Source organism: Panthera uncia (assembly GCF_023721935.1).
Source record: "Panthera uncia isolate 11264 chromosome D3 unlocalized genomic scaffold, Puncia_PCG_1.0 HiC_scaffold_8, whole genome shotgun sequence".
Taxonomy (NCBI): domain Eukaryota; kingdom Metazoa; phylum Chordata; class Mammalia; order Carnivora; family Felidae; genus Panthera; species Panthera uncia.
In genome coordinates, this window is record NW_026057586.1 from 53,030,663 (window position 1) to 53,054,870 (window position 24,208).

General features: G+C 39.3%; 1 long non-coding RNA gene across 1 annotated transcript in view; it reads right to left on the reverse strand.

The window, feature by feature from the left end:
- Window positions 1-571: 571 nt before the first annotated feature.
- Window positions 572-24,208, reverse strand: part of LOC125914436 (uncharacterized) — a 51,324-nt gene continuing 27,687 nt past the window's right edge. The window contains exons 3-4 of the long non-coding RNA XR_007455306.1: window positions 7,748-7,880; window positions 572-1,039 (exon numbers count right to left, since the gene is read on the reverse strand). This is a non-coding gene — a long non-coding RNA (uncharacterized LOC125914436). The remainder of the gene's footprint in view (window positions 1,040-7,747; window positions 7,881-24,208) is intronic.

Consider the following 24,208-nt stretch of genomic DNA (forward strand, 5'->3'; position numbering starts at 1 on the left):
GATCCTCTCAGTTTCTATAGACAGAATCATCTTACTTCTCCTTGACATCTTGCTGTGCCAAAAACTGGCAGCGGACCCAGCTTTTTTGCTAAGGTAGTGAAAACTCCTTTATAAGTTTCCCCCATTGTGAGCATTCCTGGATATCTGTTGTCTGGCTCCCATCCTATACCTTTAGTCCTTGCGGGTTACAATCTTTTCCTTCCTGTATTGTTATTTTAGCTGGGGAATGCTGAAATATACAATAACCAAAATGAAAAAAAAACTCACAGAAGGGCTCAATAGCAGGATGGAATGAGCTGAACACTCAGTGAACTTGAAGATAGAACAAAAGAAATCACCCAACTGGGGGTGCCTGGGTGGCTCAGATGGTTAAGTGGCTGACTTTAGCTCAGATCATGATCTCACAGTTCACAAGTTTGAGCCCTTCATCTGCTGTCAGTGTGGAGCCAGCTTTGGATCCTCTTGTCCCCCTCTGTCTCTGCCCCTCCCCTGCTTGTGCTCTCTCTCTCTCTCAAAAATAAACATTAAAAAAAAAAAAAAGACATTACCCAACTGAACAACAGAGAGAAAATAGACTAAAAACAAACAAAAACAGCTTCAGGTGTTAGTGGGACTGTAATACAAGATCAAACATGTGCCCTTTTTTGCATTTTTTGAAATGTTCATACAGTATTTTTCCTCTTTGCATTGTTGTTAATACAGTGAGTTACACTGATTCATTTTTTGACTGTTAGGCCACTCTTGCATATCTTTGTGATGATATATTATCCTTTTCTTAAGTGTTGAATTCTCTTTGCTAATATTTTATGAAGAATTTTTGTACCTGTATTCATGGAGCTATTGAAGGAAAAGACACATGATATAAAAATATTTAAGTAACAACCCCCTGGATTATTAGAGTAGTAAAGGTAAGGGAACCCATTGTTTAAGAAATGCAAAAGTCTATACCTTTTATCTTGAATAGAGTTGGAGAGTTAAGGAGGGCTCCATATCTCTTTCGGCTTTGTCATTTACAGAAATGCAGATTTGTTTGAATCGCCTGAAAATAACCAGAAAGATCGCCATATTAGTTATACCAATGAGTATAAATAGGTTAAACTTCCTATGAAAAGATAAAGATTCCCAGACTGAATCAGAAGACAGCATCCATCTCCAACTCTATGGTATTAATAGGGACACCCTAAAATTAAGTGACAGAAAAGAGTAAAGGTAACATGATTAAGACAGTGTCTTTCTTTTCCTAGTTTTCTGAATTGTATTGAATGCCCTCTAGCATATACTGCTTTTTAAAAGATGTATTGGGAAAAAAAAAAAAAAAAAGATGTATTGGAGGAGTGCCTTGCTGGCTCCGTGGGTACAGCATGCAACCGCTGACCTGAATATTGTGAGTTCAAGCCCCACATTGGGTGTGGAGCCTACTAAAAAAAAAAAAAAAAAAAAAAAAAAAAAAAAAAAAAAAAAAAGGTTCTTTTAGAACTATAGGGGTCGTTCTTTAAAAAAAATAAAGAATAGGGGTGCCTGGGTGGCCCAGTCAGTTAAGCATTTGACTTGGGCACAGGTCATGATCTCACAGTTCGTGGGTTCAGACCCTGCATTGGGCTCTCTGCTGTCAGTGCTGAGCCTGCTTCAGTTCCTCTGTCTCCCTCTCTCTCTGCCCCTCCCTGGCTCACTCTCTCAGAAATAAATAAACATTAGGGGCATCTGGGAGGCTCAGTCTATTAAATGTCCCACTTCAGCTCAGGTCATGATCTCGCAGTTTGTGGATTTGAGTCCCAGGTCGCTCTCTGTGCTGACAGCTCTGAGTCTCGATCCTGCTTCAGATTCTGTCTCTGTCTCTCTCTCTGCCCCTTCCCCCACTTACACTGTCTCTTTGTCTCTGTCTCTCTCAAAAATAAATATAAAAGACTTACTGGACTTATTGATATTGTTAAAAGATGACTTGAAGTATATAAAAAAATTTAAGAGTTCATTTGAGGAAAAATCAATTCAAATCTGTCAGTGCCAAACAAGAAGTATTTAGGGACGCTCCATCAGGAAGCTCAGGGAAAGAATTACATAGAGTGCAAAGGCAAAGAAAGGAAATCATTGATTGGTTATATCGGAAAGCCTACTTGACTGTGATTGGCTGTCCTTAGGTTTCAATTTTGTACCTTGAAGTATTTCCAGGATTAGGTTTTGGTTTGCTTGTGCAGGCCACAGGGCTTAAGAGCCACTTCAATCCGACGGCCTCCTTGTTTAACAATATAATGTTATAGTAACAAATTTTCTCCTTTTTTAAAAAATTTGTTTTTAATGTTTTATTTATTTTTGAGAGAGAGAATATGAGCAGGGGATGGACAGAAAGAGAGGAGGACAGAAGATCCGAACCAAGTAAGTGCTGAGAGCAGCAAGCCTGATGTGGGGCTTGAACTCACCAACTGCGAGATCATGACCTGAGCCAACGTCAGACTCTCAACAGACTGAGCCACCCAGGGGCCCCTATAGTAACAAATTTTGTAACATTGGATGATCCTATAGTTTCTGATATAAACTGTAAGATGGCCAAATATTTATCAGGCAATCCTATGCAAAGAATAAATACATAAAGCAAGAAATATCATACCAATATCATGCAGCGTAGAGGTAAAAGCATAAAGCATTAACATACAAATGACTGTTTTATTTTACTTTATTTTATATTTTGCCTATTTCTTTATCTTTGAAAAATAGAAACAACATGGACAGGGTTGGGAAGCAGAGATAATACAGAATATTATAAAGTTAAAAGTTTAGTTCTGCATTTGCTCTGGCCATGGACCCAGTTCTACTCCTGAAAGGAAGCCACTGTCGAATATGTTAATAAAGGTTATAGTTCATATTCCTTTGAACTGTGAATAAGATTGTGTCAAAATATATAATAACCAAAACAGAAATTAATAGATATAATATTGACATACAGGATATTTTAAAATATGTTTTCAGTCTTTCATAAATCACACAGGAAACAAATAAGGTAGATTATGGAGGCTACAATAATAAAATGAACAAAGTACCTTAATAGCTGCATTAAAAAAAATTTTTTTTAATGTCCATTTATTTTTGAGAGAAAGACAGAGTGCAAGTTGGGGAGGGGCAGGGAGAGAGAGACACACACACAGAATCCGAAGCAGCTCCAGGCTCTGAGCTGTCAGCACAGAGCCCAATGCAGGGCTCAGGCCCACAAACCGCGAGATCATGACCTGAGCTGAAGTTGGACGCTTGACAGACTGAGCCACCTGGGCCACCTGGGCACCCCAATAGCTGCATATTGAATGTTATACCTTTCACATGGATACCTTTCCAGTGTCAGTGGAATTTATTATCAGGCAAGAAAGAACCTATTGATAAAATTTAAGAGTGGAAAGTATATAGAGCACATTTTCAGAGCCCAATACTCTAACATAATTACTAATGAAATTTTAAATAATTTTTTTTTTAGAGTTTATTTTTAAGTAATCTTTACACCCAACATGAGGCTTGAACTCATAACCGTAAGATCAAGAGTTGCATGCTCTATCGACTGAGCCGGGCAGGTACCCCAAAATTCTAAATTCTAAATAACCAAAATACTTGGAATTTAAACTAGAAATGTATTTGAACATGAAGATCCATAATATGTAGGAACGACTATCCAGATTCTAGAATCAATTTCCCTTATGTGTTTTTTTCTTTCATAGACCTATATACACACACAGAAGATTATGAATTAAACCTTAGTTTTAATAATGATACAAAGAAAACATTGATTTTTATTTTGTGAAGAAAGGCATATAAATGTTGTTGTTGTTAACCCTAATGAAATTATAAAAAGTTGAATGAGCACACTACTTATGGGAAAAAGTAGCATTTTCTTAGAATGGATTCTTTTTCTTGTTGATTTTTACTACTGTGACCATTGAACTTAATGAAAGAAAACCAAAAGAAATGCACTTTGCTTATGCACATATACCAGATAATTTATCTCCTATAGAGAAATAAAAGTGATGTTCAGGAAAACCTACCAAGATGTGGCTGAATTAAATCATATTTTCCCAACATAAGAATACGATAATGACGTCATACTCCAGAATAAAGAAGTAGCACAGTTTTCTGTTTGACTTTGAGCAGATGCCTCTTGTCTACTGCTGGTCACATCAATTGTAGCTTCATCCACCATTTCAAATGGTGCCTGAGCGTCTGGCTGATGGACAGCCAATCAGATGAGGATTTCGTCTTTCTCCATAACAAAACCTGTTGCTGGAAGTCAGGTTTTCTTAGTTTACTAACTATTGTGTGTCTCTTAATCTTAAGCACTACCACAGAAACATCCTGCCCCTAGGACTTCATATCAATATGGCTATTGTCTTACTCTCCACTCACTGCTCAGCATTTTCATCTCTAAGGGTTAATTCCAGAGTCTCCTGAACTGTAACTCTCACAAATGAAGCACCTGAAGAAATGGAGTCCTTACCATGAGTTACAGACTAGCGGGTGGAATGGTGGGGCCGGTCTGGATTTTCCTCCTTCCTTGTTTTCTGTGTATTTATGCTTTCTCCAATTTTTCCCATGATGGCCTAAGTACCTTTATTACACTTCCTGGGGTAGGTTTTGTTTAGTTCTTGTGTTCTAAGAACTGGTTAGTTATGTAACACGTTTTCTAGTTCATTTGTTTCGTTGCTATTCTTTCTTTGGAATATTCTTGTCATTCTTTAAACAACTTTTTTAGTTGTTTACTTATTGAAAAATTCTTCCTTTTCCTTGATAAGGAATGAAGGCATTGGAGGTCATGAAGTTTCCTCTTGGTATATTTTGCCTCATGTGTTTTGATCTGTATTATTACTATTTCCAATATTATCATTATTACTACTAATTTATTCTTTTCTACTGATCATCATAAAATTTCAATCTGTTGAGCTTTGCTTTGCCCAGTCACTTTTATTGCTAATTATCTTTTTTATTACATTTTTTAAATTACATTTCTGTCAGAAGAAAAAAGCAGGCCATACTCTCTTCTTTGGGGATATTTTTGAGGTGTTCTTTGTGCAATATTTACAGTAAACCACAGTAATAATTTCTTAATGTTTTCAAAGAAAATGTGTTTGAAAATGTACCCGGGGCGCCTGGGCGGCTCAGTCGGTTAAGCGTCCGACTTGGGCTCAGGTCATGATCTCACGGTTCGTGGGTTCAAGCCCCGCGTCGGGCTCTGTGCTGACCGCTCAGAGCCTGGAGCCTGTTTCAGATTCTGTGTCTCCTTCTCTCTGTGACCCTCCCCCGTTCATGCTCTGTCTCTCTCTGTCTCAAAAATAAATAAACGTTAAAAAAAAAAAAAAAAAAGAAAATGTACCCAGGTTTATAAACTGTTCTAAATTTTCTCTATTTGATGTTTTTCATATTTCAACAATAATGTATAAATGTTTGCTATATGAAGTATGACAATATACTAAAGATGTATAAATGCAAAGTTTATCATCTCCTTGCCCCTTTCCCTAAACTCTTGTTAAGAGCAAGAAAAGTTTCTTCTATTTTTTCATAATCTTTTTTTTAAATGTTTATTTATATATTTTGAGAGAGAGCGCGTGTGCGTGCATGAGTCGGGGAGGGATGGAAAGAGAGGGAGAGAGAGAATCCCAAGTAGGCCACACAGTGTCAGTGCAGATCTCGACACGGGGCTCTTGATGTCACAAACCACGAGACTGTGACCTGAGCTGAAACCAAGAGTCAGATGCTTAACTGACTAAGCCACCCAGGTGCCCCTCGTAGTCTTTAACACATACCTATTTAACCTTTTAATCATTATTTTATCCTCTTTTATCTTAGTTTTTCTTAATACTATCTGAGAAAAGGGTGTTAATTGTTCAGTTTTTATATTTTTGTTGCTTCTTATTCTACCTCTTGAAGTTTGTGCTTCATATATTTTGATGCTTTATGTGTTGTATAAAGTTCCATGATGTTTACTTATTCATTGCGCATAAATATCTTTAATTATTATTAAGTGAACCTCTTTGTCTTACGTATTTCTTTTTGCCTTAAATTAAACATCTCGCTATTACTTTCTTTTTCTTGAATTGGCTGACTACACTTTTGCCTTCTTTCATTTTTAGTCTTTCTGACATCTTTTATTTTCAGTGTACAGATGGTTGGGTTTTGTATTTTCACCTAATCAGTCCTTATACATATAAATTGATTTTTAAAATATTTTTATATTATACTTATTTATATTTATTATATATAATAATATAAATTGATAAAATTTTTAAAAGGAAGAAACTATTTTGTTCTATTTCTTTCCTTTATTTTTATGCATTAAATATAACTTTCTAACTAGGTTTCTTAAAAATAATAAGGAAGTAGGGGCGCCTGCGTGGCTCAGTGAGTTAAGCATCCGACTTCAGCTCAGGTCATGATCCCACAGTCTGTGAATTCGAGCCCCGCGTCAGGCTCTGTGCAGACAGACAGCTCAGAGCCTAGAGCCTGCTTCAGATTCTCTGTCACCCCCACCCCCCGCCCTCTGCCACTCCCCGACTAGTGCTCTGTCTCTCTCAACAATAAAATAAAGACATTTAAAAAATTAAAAAATAATAATCATAAGGAAGTAGACTTACATGGCAAAAGAAAAAAAAGGAAAAACAAAGAAGAGTGTATAATAAAAAATATAAACTACTTTCTGAATTTTTCCTACCCGTAGTCCCACTTTCCAGAAATAACTTAAGATTTTCTGGGTTTGTTTTTCTGGAGGTTATAATTAACACTTTAAAGTATATTGCTGTCTTGATTCCTTCCATATCTTTTAAGTCTCCTTCCCTTTTCAGCTCTCAATATGTATTCATTATAGTATTCTCTTTCATTATCAGTATTTTCAACACTTACATACGGTTGTACAATTTCCAGTGATTCTGTGGGTTGACTGGGCTCTGCTGGGTCAGGCTTCTGCTCTGTGAGAGGTGAGCTGACTCGGATTCTTCTGAGCTTTCCCGAGGGCTATGTCATTCAGATGGCTCACTCTCGGGCACTTGCTGGGGGCTGGAAGTTTAGCTGGGTCTGTTGACTGTAGCACCTTCAGGTGGCCTTCCCACGTGGCCTGCGCTTTTTACAGAGCGGTTTCTGGGTTCGGAGAGGTAGCTGGGTTCCAAGAGCTCCAAGAGGAAAGGAAATAGAAGCTGCCAGTCCCCTCAAAGGCTAGACCTGGCCTGATGTCACCCCCTCTCCAAGTGTGCTGGATGTTTTTTTAATTAAAACAAATTTTTTAATGTTTATTTTACATTTGAAAGAGAGAGAGACAGAGTGCAAGCAGAGGAGGGGCAGAAAGAGAGGGAGACACAGAATCTGAAGCAAGTTCCAGGCTCTGAGCTGTCAGCACAGAGTCCGACACGGGCCCTGAACCCAGGAACTTGAGATCACGACCTGAGCCGAAGTCTGACGCTCAACCTAGTCACCCAGGCACCCCTTTAGTTTTTTTTTTAATGTTTATTTATTTTGGGGAGAGAGAGAGAGAACAGGGTTGGGGCAGAGAGAGAGGGAGACAGAAGATCTGAAGCAGGCTCTGCACTGTCAGCACAGTCCCCAGTGTGGGGCTCAAACCCATGAACCATGAGATTGTGACCTGAGCAGAAGGCGGTTGCTTAATTGACTGGGCCACCCAGGTGTCCCCACTGTGCTAGATTTCTTGTCTCTGAGCATAGAGCCTCTCCAGATGCTTCCCCAGGGAAAAATCTCTCTTACTTCTGATATTTGGGGTTGTGGTATTACTTACTTTTTTTTGTCCCTGCAAACTCTTCTGTCTTCCATGAATACTTCCAACTTTGTGGTCTATGCTCTTTCTCCACTTTCCAGCACTCTTGCCATTGAATTGTCTTTCGGCTTCTTTTCCACCTTCTCAGAGGATCCTGGGGAGGAAGGGGAACATGTCTGTTTAGTCTATCACCGTGAACCAGCTACAAATGTTTTGCTTTTAGTTGGCATATTCTGTAATTTTTTTTTTATCTCCATCTATTATTGCCAAATTATTCTTATATTTTCATTGTGTAAAATAATAAAAACAGGGGCACCTGACTAATTCCATCAGAAGAGTGTGCGACTCTTGATCTCGAGGTCATGAATTTGAGCCCCACATTGGTGTAGAGATTACTTAAATAAATATTTTTAAAAATAATAAAATAAAATAATAAAAACATATTTCTTTCAGAAGCCATAATCACAATATTCAGGAGCAATGGGTACCACAGTTTTAAATTATTTAATTCTGTTTAGTAGACTATAGTATTTATTGCTAATCTATCTCCATTGTAGCTTCTTAACTTATAAATTCTAAATTTGATTATTCTCTCAGATAGCAGGGTTATTTTTAAGTAGATTTTTCAGAAACATTTTATTAATACTAAAATTTACAAAGCTCTTACATATTTAAGATTGTGTTTCTCAAGGCTTTACATTTGGAAGATATCCTGGCTAGGCTAAGAATTCTGTATCATATTTTTTTCTTTGCAACACTGCTCCATTACCTTGTTTCTAGTGTCTCTGTGGATAGACATCCAAGGCTTGCCTGATATATATTATTTTTCTTTAAAGGTGACAAGTCATTCCTGGATGCTTGTAACACTTTTTTCATACTTGAAATTCATCAGGAGATGTCTTGACCTTGATCACTTTTTGATCTTGTCTTGATCTTATCACTGTTTTCTTGATGTTTTCTTTTTTAATGCTCATTTATTTTTGAGAGAGAGGGCGCACACGTGCGCAAATGTGGGCAAGCAGGAGAGGGGCAGAGAGAGAAAGACAGAAGATCCAAAGCGGGCTCTGCATTGACAGCAGTGAGCCCAATGTGGGGCTCCAACTCATGGACCATGAGATCATGACTTGAGCAGAAGTCCGACACTCAACTGACCGAGCCACTCAGCCACTCCTTGATGTCTTGTTTTAACCTGAAGATTTAGGTTTCTTCTTTCAGGAGAATCTTCTTTTATCAACTGTGAATATATATATATATATATTGGTTCTCTTCCCTAGGAACACTTATTATGTGTGTCTTGAATCTTCCTCTTTCTTTTCATATCTATAATTCAGATGTTAGCTAAGGCCTCTTGGCCCTTTGTCAACTTCAGGACCTATAAAAGATCAAAGACCTCACAATATCAGCTAAATCCTGTATCTTTCTTTCTCCATATGTCATAGATACAAAACTATGAGCATACAAAACTACATACCCTTTTTAAAAAATTTTTAAAAAAATTTCTCCCAGAAATGGACTGACGTTGATATTTAATGACCTTTCATTGAATCTGGTTAAAATTTGAAAAGTTCTAAGGAGGGGTTCCTATCACAGGACTGGATCATCTTCTTCTCTCATTATTCTTTTTCCACTTCTTCTCCTCATCCCCTCCTTCCTTGTATTTGTGCACAGTAACTTCCCTCTTTCTTTAATAAGACATTTTTACCAACTTACCAAGCCTGGAGCCAGAATTGGGTGGAGGTGGGGACGTTAGCACTCATTTCCTACTCTTAGGATCCACTCTCCCAAACAAAGGGTTTAGTCACAGCTGCATTCAGGTGTTTAAATGATGTCATCAAGATTATATTTCCCACTTTTCCTCTCAGGTTATGTTTGTCTCTGCTTTTTTTTTTCTCTCTCTGTTCCCCTATGTGACCTAATTCTCTTCTGATACAAATAAATGCATTCTATGTAGAAAATATGACTCCTGGTAGTACCAATCATATGTATAACCATATAATTCATGGTATAAAAATGAGAGACTCCCTCTCTTTCCCAATATTTCATATATCAAATCCCTTGAAATAAATAAGATTGGATTTGCTTGGGTCAGTGCCCAATCTCATTGTGTTAACATGGCTGGGGAGTCGTGATTGGATGGAATGCCTACCCCCATCATCATTCCCATGGGAATCCTATGGGCTCTGGGAAGACCAGCTCCCTGGAGTAGCGAGTGTTGTTGCTCTGAGAAGACAAAAACAACAGGTGTTTACATACCTCACACTCTTTGATATGGAAATGTTCCCTCTCCCTCCCTGGCTCATCCTTCCTTGAGTGAAGGGTTACTTCCAGGACCTTGGGGAAACTTTTCACCTAATATCAATATTGGTATCCTATTAAAGATTTGGGGAACTAGCCTGGCTTGTGTTTTCATCTCTTTTGTGATTGTTTTTTGTCTTCTCAGCAGATTTTGGGGGGAGAAGTTACAGTAGGAAGTTACTTTTATGAAAGGTCTTTTGTTTGTAGCTTGTGAAATCTGGTAGAAACTACAGAGCAAATGAGAATGAAAAGGAATAGGGAATAGACTGAAGGAAAAAAAAATGACCTAATAAACCCCAGCCTCTCAGAGTGAAACGAATTGTAGCAGTGATTCCTCATGCAAGGGGCTCAGTGAGTTACACTGAGGCAAGTCATGGCAGGGTGATTAAATCAGTAAAAATGCTCAGTCAACTGGGTATCTGAGTGGTACTGGAGTCCAAGAAAAATCTTGCTTTGAAGCTATTTGCTAAAGGCAATACGCGTTCACTGAACACTTAAGATTTGTCAGGTGCTGTGCTAAGTACCGACTATAAACATGTCATTAAAACAGGCTATGTTTTAAGAACTTAAAATCTAGCTATTGTGTTGTATAAACTCTTTACTTCCTCCATATAGTTTATTCTTTATTGTAAGTGATGATTTTAGAAGATGCTACTGTATTTATTTCCTTTCTAAAAGATACTTTTATGCTTAGTAATAGCTACCATTTGGTGAGGTCCGGTTCTGTCATATACCCTCTATACACACTATCTCTAATCCTCCCCCAAAGCCTATGAGCTAAGTGTCATTATCTCCATTTACAGGTGAGAACAGTGAGGTTTGAAGGAGTTAAGTAAATTCCTCAAGGTCAAGAGGCTGAACCAGGTTTGAAACTCAAATCTCCAGGCTCTCTGTCTCCCACTGTGTTTTCTCCCTCATCACTTCTCTCTCTGCATGTTCTCACCTTTACCTCCCTCAGGTAACTGCTTCCTGCTCTCATGGCTTCTCAGTTTGACCCAGCTGTCCTCTCCCACTGGCCCATACCATTGCCTCCGGCCTGCACTTGGCTCGATGTCCACCTGGTTCTGTCAGTTGTGACTGGTACAGGGGGGTTCATGGGTTCAGATGAGGACGGTTAAGTTTGGCCCTCAGAGGCAGAAGTCTCCTTAGAAGAGAATCCCACACTAGTGAAGATGACTGGCATTAAGCACAGTGAAGTGTAGTAGGACGTGCCCTAAAATGTGCCACTTGGCATAAGGATTATCTTGAGCTGAGCACCACTGAGAACAAAGAGATACACGAAAAGCTCTCTGCTTTCCCCCCATTTGCCAAAAAGCAAGGCATCAGTTTGTAAAGGTGCTCCCCTCCTTCCCATCTCTACCAGAGAGGAGAGAAATTAACCCCCAGAGACAACCCTAGGCCCTTATCAGCCTGGAGATGATGCCAGAGGAATCTACCTAACAAACTTTATTAACTAGCCTTTATCTTCCTTAGTTTCCCGATTTATTTGCTTTCTTGCAATTTGCCACCACTAGGAGCTCAGAGTCATTTTCTTTTGTCTTGTCACATTTCCACAAAATTATTCTACAGAATTATTATTAAGATGTTACATAAGGGGGCGCCTGGGTGGCTCAGTTGGTTGGGCATCCTACTTTGGCTCAGGTCATGATCTCACAGTGGGTTCAAGCCCTGCATCGGGCTCTGTGCTGACAACTCGGAGCCTGGAGCCTGTTTCGGATTCTATGTCTCCCTCTCTCTCTGCTCCTCCCCCACTCGCACCCTGTCTCCCCCTGTCTCAAAAATAAACATTAAAAAAAATTTGAAAAAAAAAGATGCTACATAGGGGCGCGTGGGTGGCTCAGCTGGTTAGGAATCAAACTCTTGATTTCAGCTCAAGTCGTGATCTCATGGTTTGTGGGTTCGAGCCCCATGTCAGGCTCCTTACTGAAAGCGCAGAGCCTGCCTGGGGTTCTCTCTCTCTGCCCCACCCCCATTCTTTCTCAAAAATGAATAAACATTTTTTAAAATGCTAAATAGGGGCACCTGGGTGGCTCAGTCAGTTAAGCCTCTGACTTCCGCTCAGGTGATGATCTCACAGTTCGTGGGTTCGAGCCCCCCGCATCCAGCTCTGTGCTGACAGCTCAGAGCCTGGAGCCTGTTTCGGATTCTGTGTCTCCCTCTCTCTCTGCCCTTCCGCCATTTTCACTCTGTCTCTCTCTGTCTCTTAAAAATAAATAAACATTAAAAAAATTTTTTTTAAATGCTAAATAAATTCTCTTTGAGTTACTCATCACAGAGTACTCCCACGTGTACAATGCACACGTTAGTAAACCTCCATTTTTCTCTTGTTAATCAATTTAGTCTGATTTGCAGGGCCCAGCCACTAAAACTGAGATGGATAGAGGAAAAATATTTTTCTTCCCTACAGCAGGCCTACCTGAATGGCACACTTTTATTAATTTATCAATTAATATGACTTTTTAAAATTTTGTGTCATAGTTAGCAGGGGACTTGCCCGGAGTCATCCCACACAGATAAAAGAGCTAGCCAACATCTGAATTAAATGCAATATTGAAAAGTGACAGTCCAAATGTCAAAAAAAAATAACAGTTAAAGAATCATAGTACATAAGTTCTCATATTATATAATCATCAAGAGTTATGTTTCCAAAAAAATTTAATTTCATGGGGGAATGCTCAAAATACACTAAGTTTAAAGAAAAGCAGGATAAAATTTCTAAATACACCACATATTGTATGAACATAATGTGCATTTTAAAAAGGGAGGTATAAAGTTAAAACTAAAGACAAGAAGAAAGGAAGGGAGGGGGGGTGTAGTCCTGGAAAATGCCAATCAAAGGAGTTCTAGAAACAGGAAAGGAAGGCAAGGAAGCATATGCTTCTCAGCATCAGTGTTGTGAAAGAGGGTTCCAGATGATCCCAGAGCAGACAAACACATCGCAGGTTCTTGCATTCTGTTAAAAATACTGAGTCACAGGTTAGTTCCCTTTGTTGGCATTGCACACGGCTGATTTACGATTCTGAAGCTCACCAGGTACTTTGGCACAGGGAAGGTGATGCTCTCGCGAGTATGTGTGTCTCTTTGAGAACATGCCCCTGGCTCGCTAGAATACTAGACAGGCTGTCTGGGTTACAAAGCAGCCCCTGTTAGGATAAAGTGAGACAGTTACCTCATTCACCTCCAAGTTCACCAGGGAAGCTCTCAAACTCCAGAGCAGGGAAAGCAAAACCCTAAACCGTGGTCACCTTGCCGCAGCGAAAAGAAACCAAACAGGTTCAACCTGAAACTGCCTACCAACCTTGCCCATTTCCTCACCCCAGAGAGTCTGGAGGTCATTCAACTAAGGGACCAGCTTTTTGTATTTGTAAATGACATTTGGCCCAGAGTAAATGCTCTTGTCCTGGGATCTCATACGGAGTATAGGCTGGCTCCAAGACACAACGCTCTACTGTTCGTCCCTGACAGGCACACCCACATACATTTTGAGGTTACAGAGGTAGATTTTTGTGGATAAGGAACGAATAAATTCCATAAACACACAAACCGGGAAAGCATTGGTCAGATGGAACCACGGAAGAAAGTCTAGGAAGAAAAGCTGACCACCAGCTGGATATGAGTCAACAAAACAACAGAGAACACACATACATGCGCACACACATACATACACAGCATTTGAGAATATTCAATGAAAGCTTTGTTTCTAAGACAATTCTACTTCTTTCTCAGCCCTGTCTCTGGAGACACAAGCAGAATACTGTTACAAAGAGAGCCACAGTGACAGCATGATATCTGGTGCACAAATGAGGAGAGACTGAATAAAAACTGAGACGTTTTATAGCTGTCCAACAGTAATCGATAGATGTACAACGGCTTACGCTGAAGGACCTTGCAAGGTAGAATGAGAAGGGAAGGATTACTGGGGTTAGTTCACATCATTCACTAGCAGACACATAAAGTACAATCATAGGGGTGCCAGCCTGGTTCAGTCAGTAGAGCATGTGACTCTTGATCTTGGGGTTGTGAGTTCAAGCCCCACACTGGGTATTGAGCTTACTTAAAACAACAATAATAAATAAATAAAATACAATCATCACACTCAAAGGTTTCAGTTAAGCATTCTGACCTTAAGTAGTAAAGTCTCCTCAGGGGTGCCTGGGTGGCTCAGTCAGTTAAGCATCTGACTTCGGCTCAGGTTATGATCTCATGGTTCGCGGGTTGGAGCCCCGCATGGGGCTCTGTGCTGACCGCTCAGAGCCTGGAGCCTGCTTCGGATTCTGTATCTCCCTCTCTCTCCCTTCCCTGCTCGTACTCTGTCTCTCTCTCTCTCTCAAAAATAAGTAAACATTAAAAAAAAGAAAAGTCTCAAATCTGGGGCAAACCATCATTAAACTCTCCAGATATAACAGTGGTTAACATTTGTTGTGTTATGCCATTTCTTATGTAAACTTCTACAGGCCTTACACGTATTAGCTTAATTAATCCTCACAGAAATACTATGAAATGGGAGCTGTAATGGCACTTTTTTTTTTTTTTTTTTTTTACAAATGAGGAAATAGAGGCAAAGAAAATTTCAGTATCTCCATCGAAGTCTTGCTGATAGTGGAAGGTTTTGCACCCAGGAGACTGGAGCTCCAATTTTTATGCTCAGTGCTCACCTACAGAGCTCACTCCTTGGGCTTCCTTTTGGAGTTTAATTATTATTGTATCTCATTTAAAGAATTGTTTAATTGTTATTTTATTTTTAATACCTCCATACACTGGGACCCTGGCATAATCACTTTGGATATTATATATGACTGTGTTCAAAGGTGTCTCTTTCTTCCTTCCAGCTTCCAACCAGCTTCCAGAAACATCCCAGAATCCACAAAAACTACTTTCCACAGGACAACTGCCCATCCTAAGAATCTCTTAGGATAGATTGAGACTTAGTAATCATAACAGTGTGCATTTGCATACAATTTTATAAGTGCTTACTTTCTTATATTCTCACTTCCTGCAAAACCCTGAAAGCATATCGGAGGCTAGTATTTTCCTCCCCATTCGAAAGGTGGCGATTACAAAAGTTCTGAGAGTTCAGGTGACCTATCCGAGGACACACAGCTAACACACGACTGAACCAGGACTGGAATCCATTTTCAGTGAGTGGTCCCACTGATGGAAGCTCCGGAGGCCAGGGAAAGTCCCTATTCTTTGGAACCTCTCACGTCACTAACACGGTAGTACCTAACCCATAATAGATCTTCAGTAGGTAGTGTTGACACATATTGGTAGCAGGAAGAATTTTAAAGTGCTGATGTAAAACTGGAGCAGTGTCTGCATTCTGCACAAAAGCTTGAAAGAGACCTTTATTTTGTTCCAGGAGGGACCTTTCATGAGTCCTTTCTGTCCATTGTTCTCAGGGAGAGCTAGCAGTTGAGTAATCCCAATGCTTGTGGTTCAGACTGGGATGGGTTGGTAGGTGCTGTTTGAGAATGTAATGCTGTTATTAATGTGCCTTTCAAGGATGTAAGAGAAGGGCGGGGGGTCTTCATTTGGAGAACAGCTTTTTTTTTCTTTTTTTTCTTTCTTTTTTTTTTTTTTTTTTTTTTTTTAATTATTAGATTTGTTTCCTTTACCTGAAGGTGGTGGAGGTGGGGCAACTGAAAAGGAGGAAGTGGGCTCAGACAACACAGAGGTGGGCTGGGGGTGGGGGTCTGGGAGGGGGGCGGATACAGAACAGATGGCCCAAGGAAACCCCAACTGAAGGGTGTGGCCAATGGATGCTACTGACAGTAATAGGTAATCCAGGCTTCAGTTTCCCTTTTCTGTAAAATAGTTCCTTTGTGTTATTTTCAAGCCTTGATAACGTTTGTTTAACATGGCCGCCTTGCTCTACATCCTTTGAGAAATATGAGAAAGGGCTCTGCACGTGGAGTAAGAGGGGAAGAGATCAGATCAGAGAGAGGGGCAAGTTGTGGAGAAATGTTTGTGAAATGGGAGCGATGAATGACAAAGAAGCCCAGAGGGTGGTGGGAGGGAGGTGAGAAGTGATGACCAGAGTGGAATGTGGAAAGCATAAGCAACCCTCACCCACCCCAAGGATACTCAGAAATAGCTGGGGAGGAAAGTGGACTTGCCTACAAGCAGGCTAGGAGCTTCAGGCCGAGCATGTACGTTTTAAATAGAAATGTTCGCACTCCTCAGTTGAAAAGCTGGAGGGCCTGGGGAGGAGTCGGGTTACTTTTGCTAAACGGATGAACTTCCATATGTCTGGAATCTTAGAAGAACAACTTGGATAACCAGAAAATGATATTGCCTTACACTAAAACTGTCACTCTGGAAGAAGGGGGTTGGTGATCGATAGTAAGTTAAGGGAAATGAAACCACAGAAGTAACAGAACTGCAGCATGAGCAAAATGATTTATGCAAGGCACATGTAAATGTGTGCCCTTTTGCAACTATGACTTTGTCCCTCTTGATAATTTTAGACACCTGAAAGGGGCCCTGTGCTATAGTCTAGAGAGATCATTGTTCCAGCCAGGGGAATTCAAATTCCGTAGACATTCCCTTTTATAAAGAATACAGTAGGTACCTTAATCATCAAAATCATCCTTTATTTATTTGCATTTGTGAAATACCCCTGTCTTAATCTTTGGTATAATCTACTATCTATGCAGGGGCACCTGGGTGGCTCAGTCAGTTGAGCATCCAACTTGGGCTCAGGTCCTGATCTTGCGGTTTTTGAGTTCCAGTCCCACATTGGGTTCGCTGTGATCAGCACAAAGCCCATGCAAAGCCCACACAAAGCCTGCTTTGGATCCTCTGTCCCCCTCTTTCTGCCCTTCCCCTGCTTGTGCTCCCTCTCTCTCTCTCTCTCAAAAAAAATCTGTTTATTCAAAGAAATAAAACATTAGTACACAGCACGTACATCTAGTGTCAATGAGCAGCTAGAAGTTTCTGGAAGAACCATCAGCAATGAAACAATAAAACTTTAAATATTTAAGTGATAATAATTAGACTTGGCATTGAGATGAGCTCCACACTTATTTTAGTCATGCTTCAGAGTCTACAAAAAGGGCAGTATACTGAAGGTAATCTTTACATTCTAAAAGACCTAGTTGTCATCACAATGCATTGTTTAAATACCCTGAAATCACTTTTGGGGAGACTCTTTTGGAGGAATTAATGTAGTTCAATTACTTCTAATGTGATAACAATAACTCCTGGGTATATTTTAACGTGTGAAAAATTTAACACAAATAACAATTATCCATTGAAATGAAATATTTCAATAATATGATTCTAATACAGATTTAACACTTACAAATCAGGTTTCTTTCAATAATAATTTTACCATATTTTTAGAATATTGTGTAAGCTAATTTTATGTTAGAATTTTTAGCTAATGTAGGGGAGCAAAATCACCACCCTGCAATATGTCTCTTTGCCAGATGGATTATTTTAGGCTGATATTTAAAAAACCAAACAAAAAAACATAAGGCTCAGTAAGAACCCTTGATCTTCCCCCTAACTGCCTGAAAGAATTTAGTTAGAGGACCTGCTTCTGGAAAGGAGCTATTGTAATGGATAACTACAGTGTATATAAAGTAGGTATGGTAGACAAGGAGAAGCTTAGCAAAGTCTGTTAAAATTCCTTTCTATGTCCAACTATTCCTGTGTGACCCAGCCAACATTTGTTTATCAAATATTTACTCTTTTTTATCTTCCTGTGAATTGTCTTCCCTTTGAGGTCCCACACCCCTACCTTTTTGTCCTTAGCTCTGGAAGTCATAGAAGCCTCCATTGTCTAACTGCTTGTGGGCCTTATATTCTTATAGAGCCTCTGTACATAAGAAATCAAATTTTATTTGCTACTGTTAATCTGTCTCATGTCAACTTAATTTTTAGACCAGCCAAAAGAACTTTGAAGGGTAATGGAAAACTTTTCTTCCTCAACACTAATACTACCTTTGTTCATGAGCAAATGGTTGAAATTGAGCCTTTATAGAGGAGAAAACCCAAATTATATAATGTTATGGGTTGAATTGTGTCACCCCAAAAAGATATGTTGAAATCTTAACTCCCTGGACCTCAGAATGTGACCTTTGGAAATTAAAAATATAATTAGTTGGATTATTACTTGGCAATCAATAAGAATGAAATCTTGCCATCTGCAACAACATGGATGGAACTAGAGTATATTCTGCTAAGTGAAATAAGTCAGTCAGAGAAAGACAGATATCATATGATTTCACTCATATATGGAATTTAGGAAACACAACAGATGAACATAGAGGAAAGGAAGGAAAAATAAGATAAAAACAGCAAGAGAGGCAAACCATAAGAGACTCTTAAGTACAGAGAACAAACTGAGGGTTGTTGGTGGGGTGTTGGGTTGGGGGATGGATTAAATGGGTGATGGGCATTAAGGAGGGCACTTGTTGGGATAAGCACTGAGTGTCTATGTAAGTGATGAATCACTAAATTCTACTCCTGACACCATTATTACACTATATGTTAACTAACTGGGATTAAAATAAAATAAAATAAAATAAAATAAAATAAGTAAATTATTTTTTTAAATTTTTTAACTTTTTATTTTAATTTTTTTTTTTTGAGACAGAGAGAGACAGAGCATGAACGGGGGAGGGGCAGAGAGAGAGGGAGACACAGAATCGGAAGCAGGCTCCAGGCTGTGAGCCATCAGCCCAGAGCCCGACGCGGGGCTCACAGACTGCGAAATCATGACCTGCGCCGAAGTCAGACGCTTAACCGACTGAGCCACCCAGGCGCCCCGTAAATTATGAAATAAATACCTAAAATGAGGTCATACTTGAGCTGGGGATCAGGGGGTCGGGGGAGGGGGGTGGGGAGTACTGGATCAATTCTGACTGACATCCTTATAAGAAGATGACCATTTGAAGACAAACACACACAGGGAGAATGCCATGTGACCACAGAAGAAAAAAAGCAGAATGATGAGCAGCTGTATACCAAGGAACACCATGGATTGCCTATGACCCCGGAAGCTAAGAGAAAAGCATGGGACGGATTCTCTCCAAGAGCCTTTGAGAGAGCACAACCCTGCCAACACCTTGTATTTCTGAATTCTAGCCTCCAAAACTGTAAGAGAATGACTTTCTGTTGTTTTAAGACACCCATCTGTGGCACTTTGTTACAAAGGTCCTAGGAAATGAATACAGATTGGAATGGATGCCCTCACCTATGTTACAGAATGATGAAGTGCAAAGGGCACAGACTTTGGGGTTCAGCAAAAGTGGACATGAACCCTGACCCAACCAATTCTTTCCTGTGTGACTTTATGTAAGGTAATTACTTTAGTCTGTTTCTTTAGCAATAGAAATAAGATCCTCACAAGATTGAGAGCAATTATCATGAAACATATGAAAGTTACAAAGCACATAGTAGGCTCTCAAGAAAGGCTGATTTGCAGCCTTTACATATGAGCTCATTTAAGTGGTCCATTAATATTCATCATTTTGATATTACTGTTTACATGTTCTTTCCATTATATCTGCTGACATGGGCTTTTTCTTACGTTTATTTGACGTGTTTATGAAAGTTAAGAGCTCTTTTCTTTCTTTTCAATGTAATTATTGAAAAAAATACTGAATTTCAATTGAATAGTGAAAAATTATTTTAACACACACACACACACACACACACACACACACACACACACGTTTTAGAACTGTAAATTTCTAGTGACCTGGATGTTCAGCCACACTTTTGGCAGTAATGGTTAAAAAAAAAATTTTTTTTTCATAACTAATGGAAAATAGGCAGTAGAAACTCTAGTTCCCTGATTGTAATTTGAAGAAAATTCAGGAAAGTGAGTGGGTGAAAATTCCCAGACAAATACAGTTTGTTCATTGAATTTTATCTTGACCGTGCTGAAAAAAGTGTTTTTTTGAGAAATAGTAAGATGATGTTCTTTCACAGAATACTGAAACGTGAATTATCCAATCTAATGACCTGGTTTCAAAGTCTGAATTATTTATTAGTCTTATTAAAAGGGGATAAAACTTCTGCTTCAAGATGGAGGAATGACATATTTATGTGATCTTTTTCTTAAGGCCTCATTAAAATGACAATAAAGAAATAAAGAGGCATAATTGAGGAGCAATCAAGAGATGAGGAAAGGGCCATCGGTGATCTAAATCTTTCAATAAATTTCTGGAAGACAAAGAAGAAAGTTGTAACCAGAGAAACACAGTGAAGGTAATTCCAGCCTGAAGGATGCATGGAGAGGCCATACCTGAGAAGGAAGCCAATCTGCCTACCAATCCCAACATGCAAGGACTCAGAAAATTCACTTCCCACATCTTTTCTTAGGAAGTTACTTGGCAATATGCCTCTGCAAGACAAAGGAATAAGCCAAGGAAAAGCACTGGCATGCAGGAAATGGTGGTTTCCAATGAGGAAAGCAATTAAGGGAAGTCTCAGGGTGACAGCTGGGTAGCAGACCTGGCCAGTAAGCAAGAGGCTAGGAGGAAATTATCTGGGGAAAAAGGGAAGGGGCTGAGTGTCTCATACTAACTTTGTGATTTTAGGCTAATACAAAGATGCCAACAATGCAAAAATAAAAAGAAAGAAAAACAATTAGAAAGCCACATTATTCATGTGGATGGTTTGGCTCCAAACTATAGAAAAACTAATGTGGCTTAAAGAAGAAGGAATTTTTTATCTGACATAACAGGGGCACTGTAGGCAGGGAAGTTTCAGGCTGACTGGTTAATCCAGTGGTTCTGGGTCTTCATCAAGCACATATGTTCTTTCCATCTTTCCCTCTGCCAGCTTTACTTTGTAAGCTTTATTCAAAAGCTGGCTCTTCTCTCAGTAGCAAGATGCCCACTGCTCTTTTTTAAGGTTCACACCAACATGATAGAACCCCAGAGAAGATGCCATGTCTCTCCTGGAGAGAAGAAAACTTTCCCAGAAGTCCTCACCTGACATCTTTTCTTGTCTCAATTGGCCAAAAGTGTGTCATGTGTACCTTGAAACAATTGCTGGAAAGGAGAATGGAACCACTACTGGAGAGATTAATTGCTACTTGATATTCATTCTCTTCTTCTTCCCTTTCTATAATAGAACTCCCTTGAATTTTATCTGGATACATAATCACCAAAGTAGGAGCCACCTTTCCCAGCCTCCCTTGTTCCTACGTGTAGCCATGTGACTAAGTTCTGGCCAATAGGATGTGATTGGAGACGTGTGGGCAATTTCTAGATTATTCCTTTAAAAAAGAGTTATAATCGGGGGGTGAGGCGTGACTGGCTAGCTCAGTCAGTACAGGATGTGACTCTAGATCTCAGGGTCATGAGTTCAAGCCCCAAGCTGGGCATGGAGCCTACTTAAAAGGAAAAAAAAAAGAAAACAAGTTGTATGGAGGTGACTAGCTGGCTCAGTCGGTAGAGCATGCAACTTGATCTCAGGGTTGTGAGTTCAAGCCTCACACTTGGTATGGAGATCACTTAAAAATAAAATCTTTAAAAAAAAAAAAAAGTTGTATGCTCTCCACTGCCTCATGCTTTCCCTTCAGCAAGCACAAAGGTTTAGTGGTAGCGAGTCAGCTTCAAACATGAAGATGAGGGCAATTCCTAAGGAGATGACAGCAACAGACAGAAGGAACCTGGCACCAAGGTGCTCTCATGAAGCTAAGCTTACACTCCTACTAGTTTAGAATTTTATGTGATAAAGAAATGAACTTCTGTCCATTAATTCTGATCACTATTAAACAGCCAGAGCAATATCCTAATTAATGCAATGACCATGCTTCACTTAGACCAGTGAGTCTCCAAGTAAGGTCCCCATACTAGCAGAATTAGCATCACCTAGAACTTTGCTGGAAATTCAAATCCTTGGGCCACACCCCAGATCTACTGAGTCAGAATATCTGTGAATGTAGCTCAGCAGGCTGTGCTTTACCAAGCCTTCCAGGTCATTCTGATGCCTATTCAAGTTTGAGAAACACTGAATAGCTCACGTGGGATCCTTTGTTTGGCTGAAAATAGAGCTGACCTCTGCTGGAAATTTTGGCTAAGTGGATGAGGGCAGACACTTGAAAAACTCAGGGTCCTGTTAGGTTCTGTCAAGTGAAGATGGGATGGATGCCAGGTGGCAAACCAAGAGCATCTGTCCTTGTTATAATATAATAAACATAGTTAACTGATTTTCAACTCTTCGAATTAATCTAAAGATTTACTTACATAGTTGACTCTGGAACAACGTGGGGGTTAGGTGCACCAATTGCCATGCAGTCAAAAACCCTCGTAAATATTTTTACTCCCCCAGAATTTAACTACTAATAGCTTACTGTTGACAGGAAGCTTTACCAGTAACATAAACAGTGGATTAAAAATGTCTTGTATGTCGTATGTATTATACACTGTATTCTTACAATAAAGTAAGCTAGAGAAAAGAAAATGTTGTTAATAAATTAATAAGGAAAAGAAAGACATTTATAATACTGTACTGTTTTTTTTTTAATCTGCATATGAATGGACCTGCATAGCTCAAACCCTTACTGTTCAAGAGTCAACTTTAGTTTCAGAGCAGAATGTAAAGGTCATGGTCATTGACAATATGAAAGTATATATGGCAGACTTGACTGATGGAAATCAAGAGGAGAGGTGAAAGAAAATGGAGAGAAAAGAGATAATGTCAATAGCTGACATAACAAGAAATGAAGGTGCTCATTTAAAATGATAAATGTAGGGGGTTCCTGGCTGGCTCAGTCAGTGGAACTTTTGACTCTAGATCTCAGGGTTGTGAATTCTGGCCCCATGCTGGGTGTGGATCCAACTTAAAAAAAATTAAAATAGATAAATAATAATAACTTAAAAAATATAATTATAAATGTAACTGAGAGGAACTCAAAATAACGCAAATTGGAAGCAGTCCACCTGTCCACTGGCTGATGAATGGATAAAGAAGATGTGGTATAGGGGCACCTGGGTGGTTCAGTTGGTTAAGTGTCCAACTTTGGCTCCAGTCATGATCTCATGGTTCATGGATTCAAGCTCCGCATCAAGCTCTGAGCTGACAGCTCAGACCCTGAAGCCTGCTTCAGATTCTGTGTCTCTCTCTTTCTCTCTGTCCCTCTTCTGCTTGCTCTTTCTCTCTCTCTCTCAAAAATAAATAAATAAAAATTTAAAAAATTAAAAAAAAAAGAGGTGGCATAGATGTACAATGGAATATTATTCAGTATTAAAAGGAATGAAATCTTGCCATTTGCAACAACTTGGGTGGAGCTAGAAAGCATAATACTAAATGAAATAAGTCAATCAGAGAAAGACAAATACCATATGATTTCACTATGTGGAGTTTAAGAAACAAAACAGAGAAGCAAAGAAAAAAAGAGAGAGACAAACCCTGAAACAGAATCTTAATTATAGAGAACAAACTGATGGTTATCAGAGGAGAGAAGGAGGGGAGGAGTGTGAAATAGGTGATGGAGATTAAGGAGTGCACTTGTTGTGATGAGCACCGGGTCATGCATGATAGTGTTGAATCACTATATTGCACACCTGAAACTAATATTATACTCCATGTTAACTAACTGGAATTAAAATAAAAACTTAAAAAAAAACAAAAGAACACAAATCTATTGGGAAAGAGAGCCAAGCTAAATCTTCATCTTTCATGGTAGGAAGTCAACAAATAATTTCAGAAAATACTACACCAAGAAATAGCAATGTTAATATAGTATTTAAAGAAATGAGGCAATCACCATAAGAATAAAAATAGAAGTGACTAGAATAGTTAAAAAGAACTTTCCCTCTTGGAGGGGGGACTGCTGTTCTTTATTAACCCTTCTCTACAATTCGACTTTTATTTTTAAGTTAGGGGATGTATTTTAATAATGAAACATTTTAAAATTATGTTTTCAGAGGTGGTAGGCACAAGGTGAGACAGAGTCCTCCTACAAAGAGTTCCTTTGTGAAATTCTTTGTCCAGGAGTGGGGTCACCAAGAATGTGCACAGAGCCCCAAGTCTCTCCTTTCTTGTGAAGCAGCTTTACGACGGTTGGATTGGGACAGAGTTTCTGACAAAAGGCCTTCTCCTCATCGGCATACTCCTTTGGACTACTGTATGGAGTTCATATGTGGCCAGCCTCAATGGGAACCGGGTCAGAGGGATCTGTTGACAGTCTTGCTGCTGTCACCTTTTGTAGAATTTCCTCTC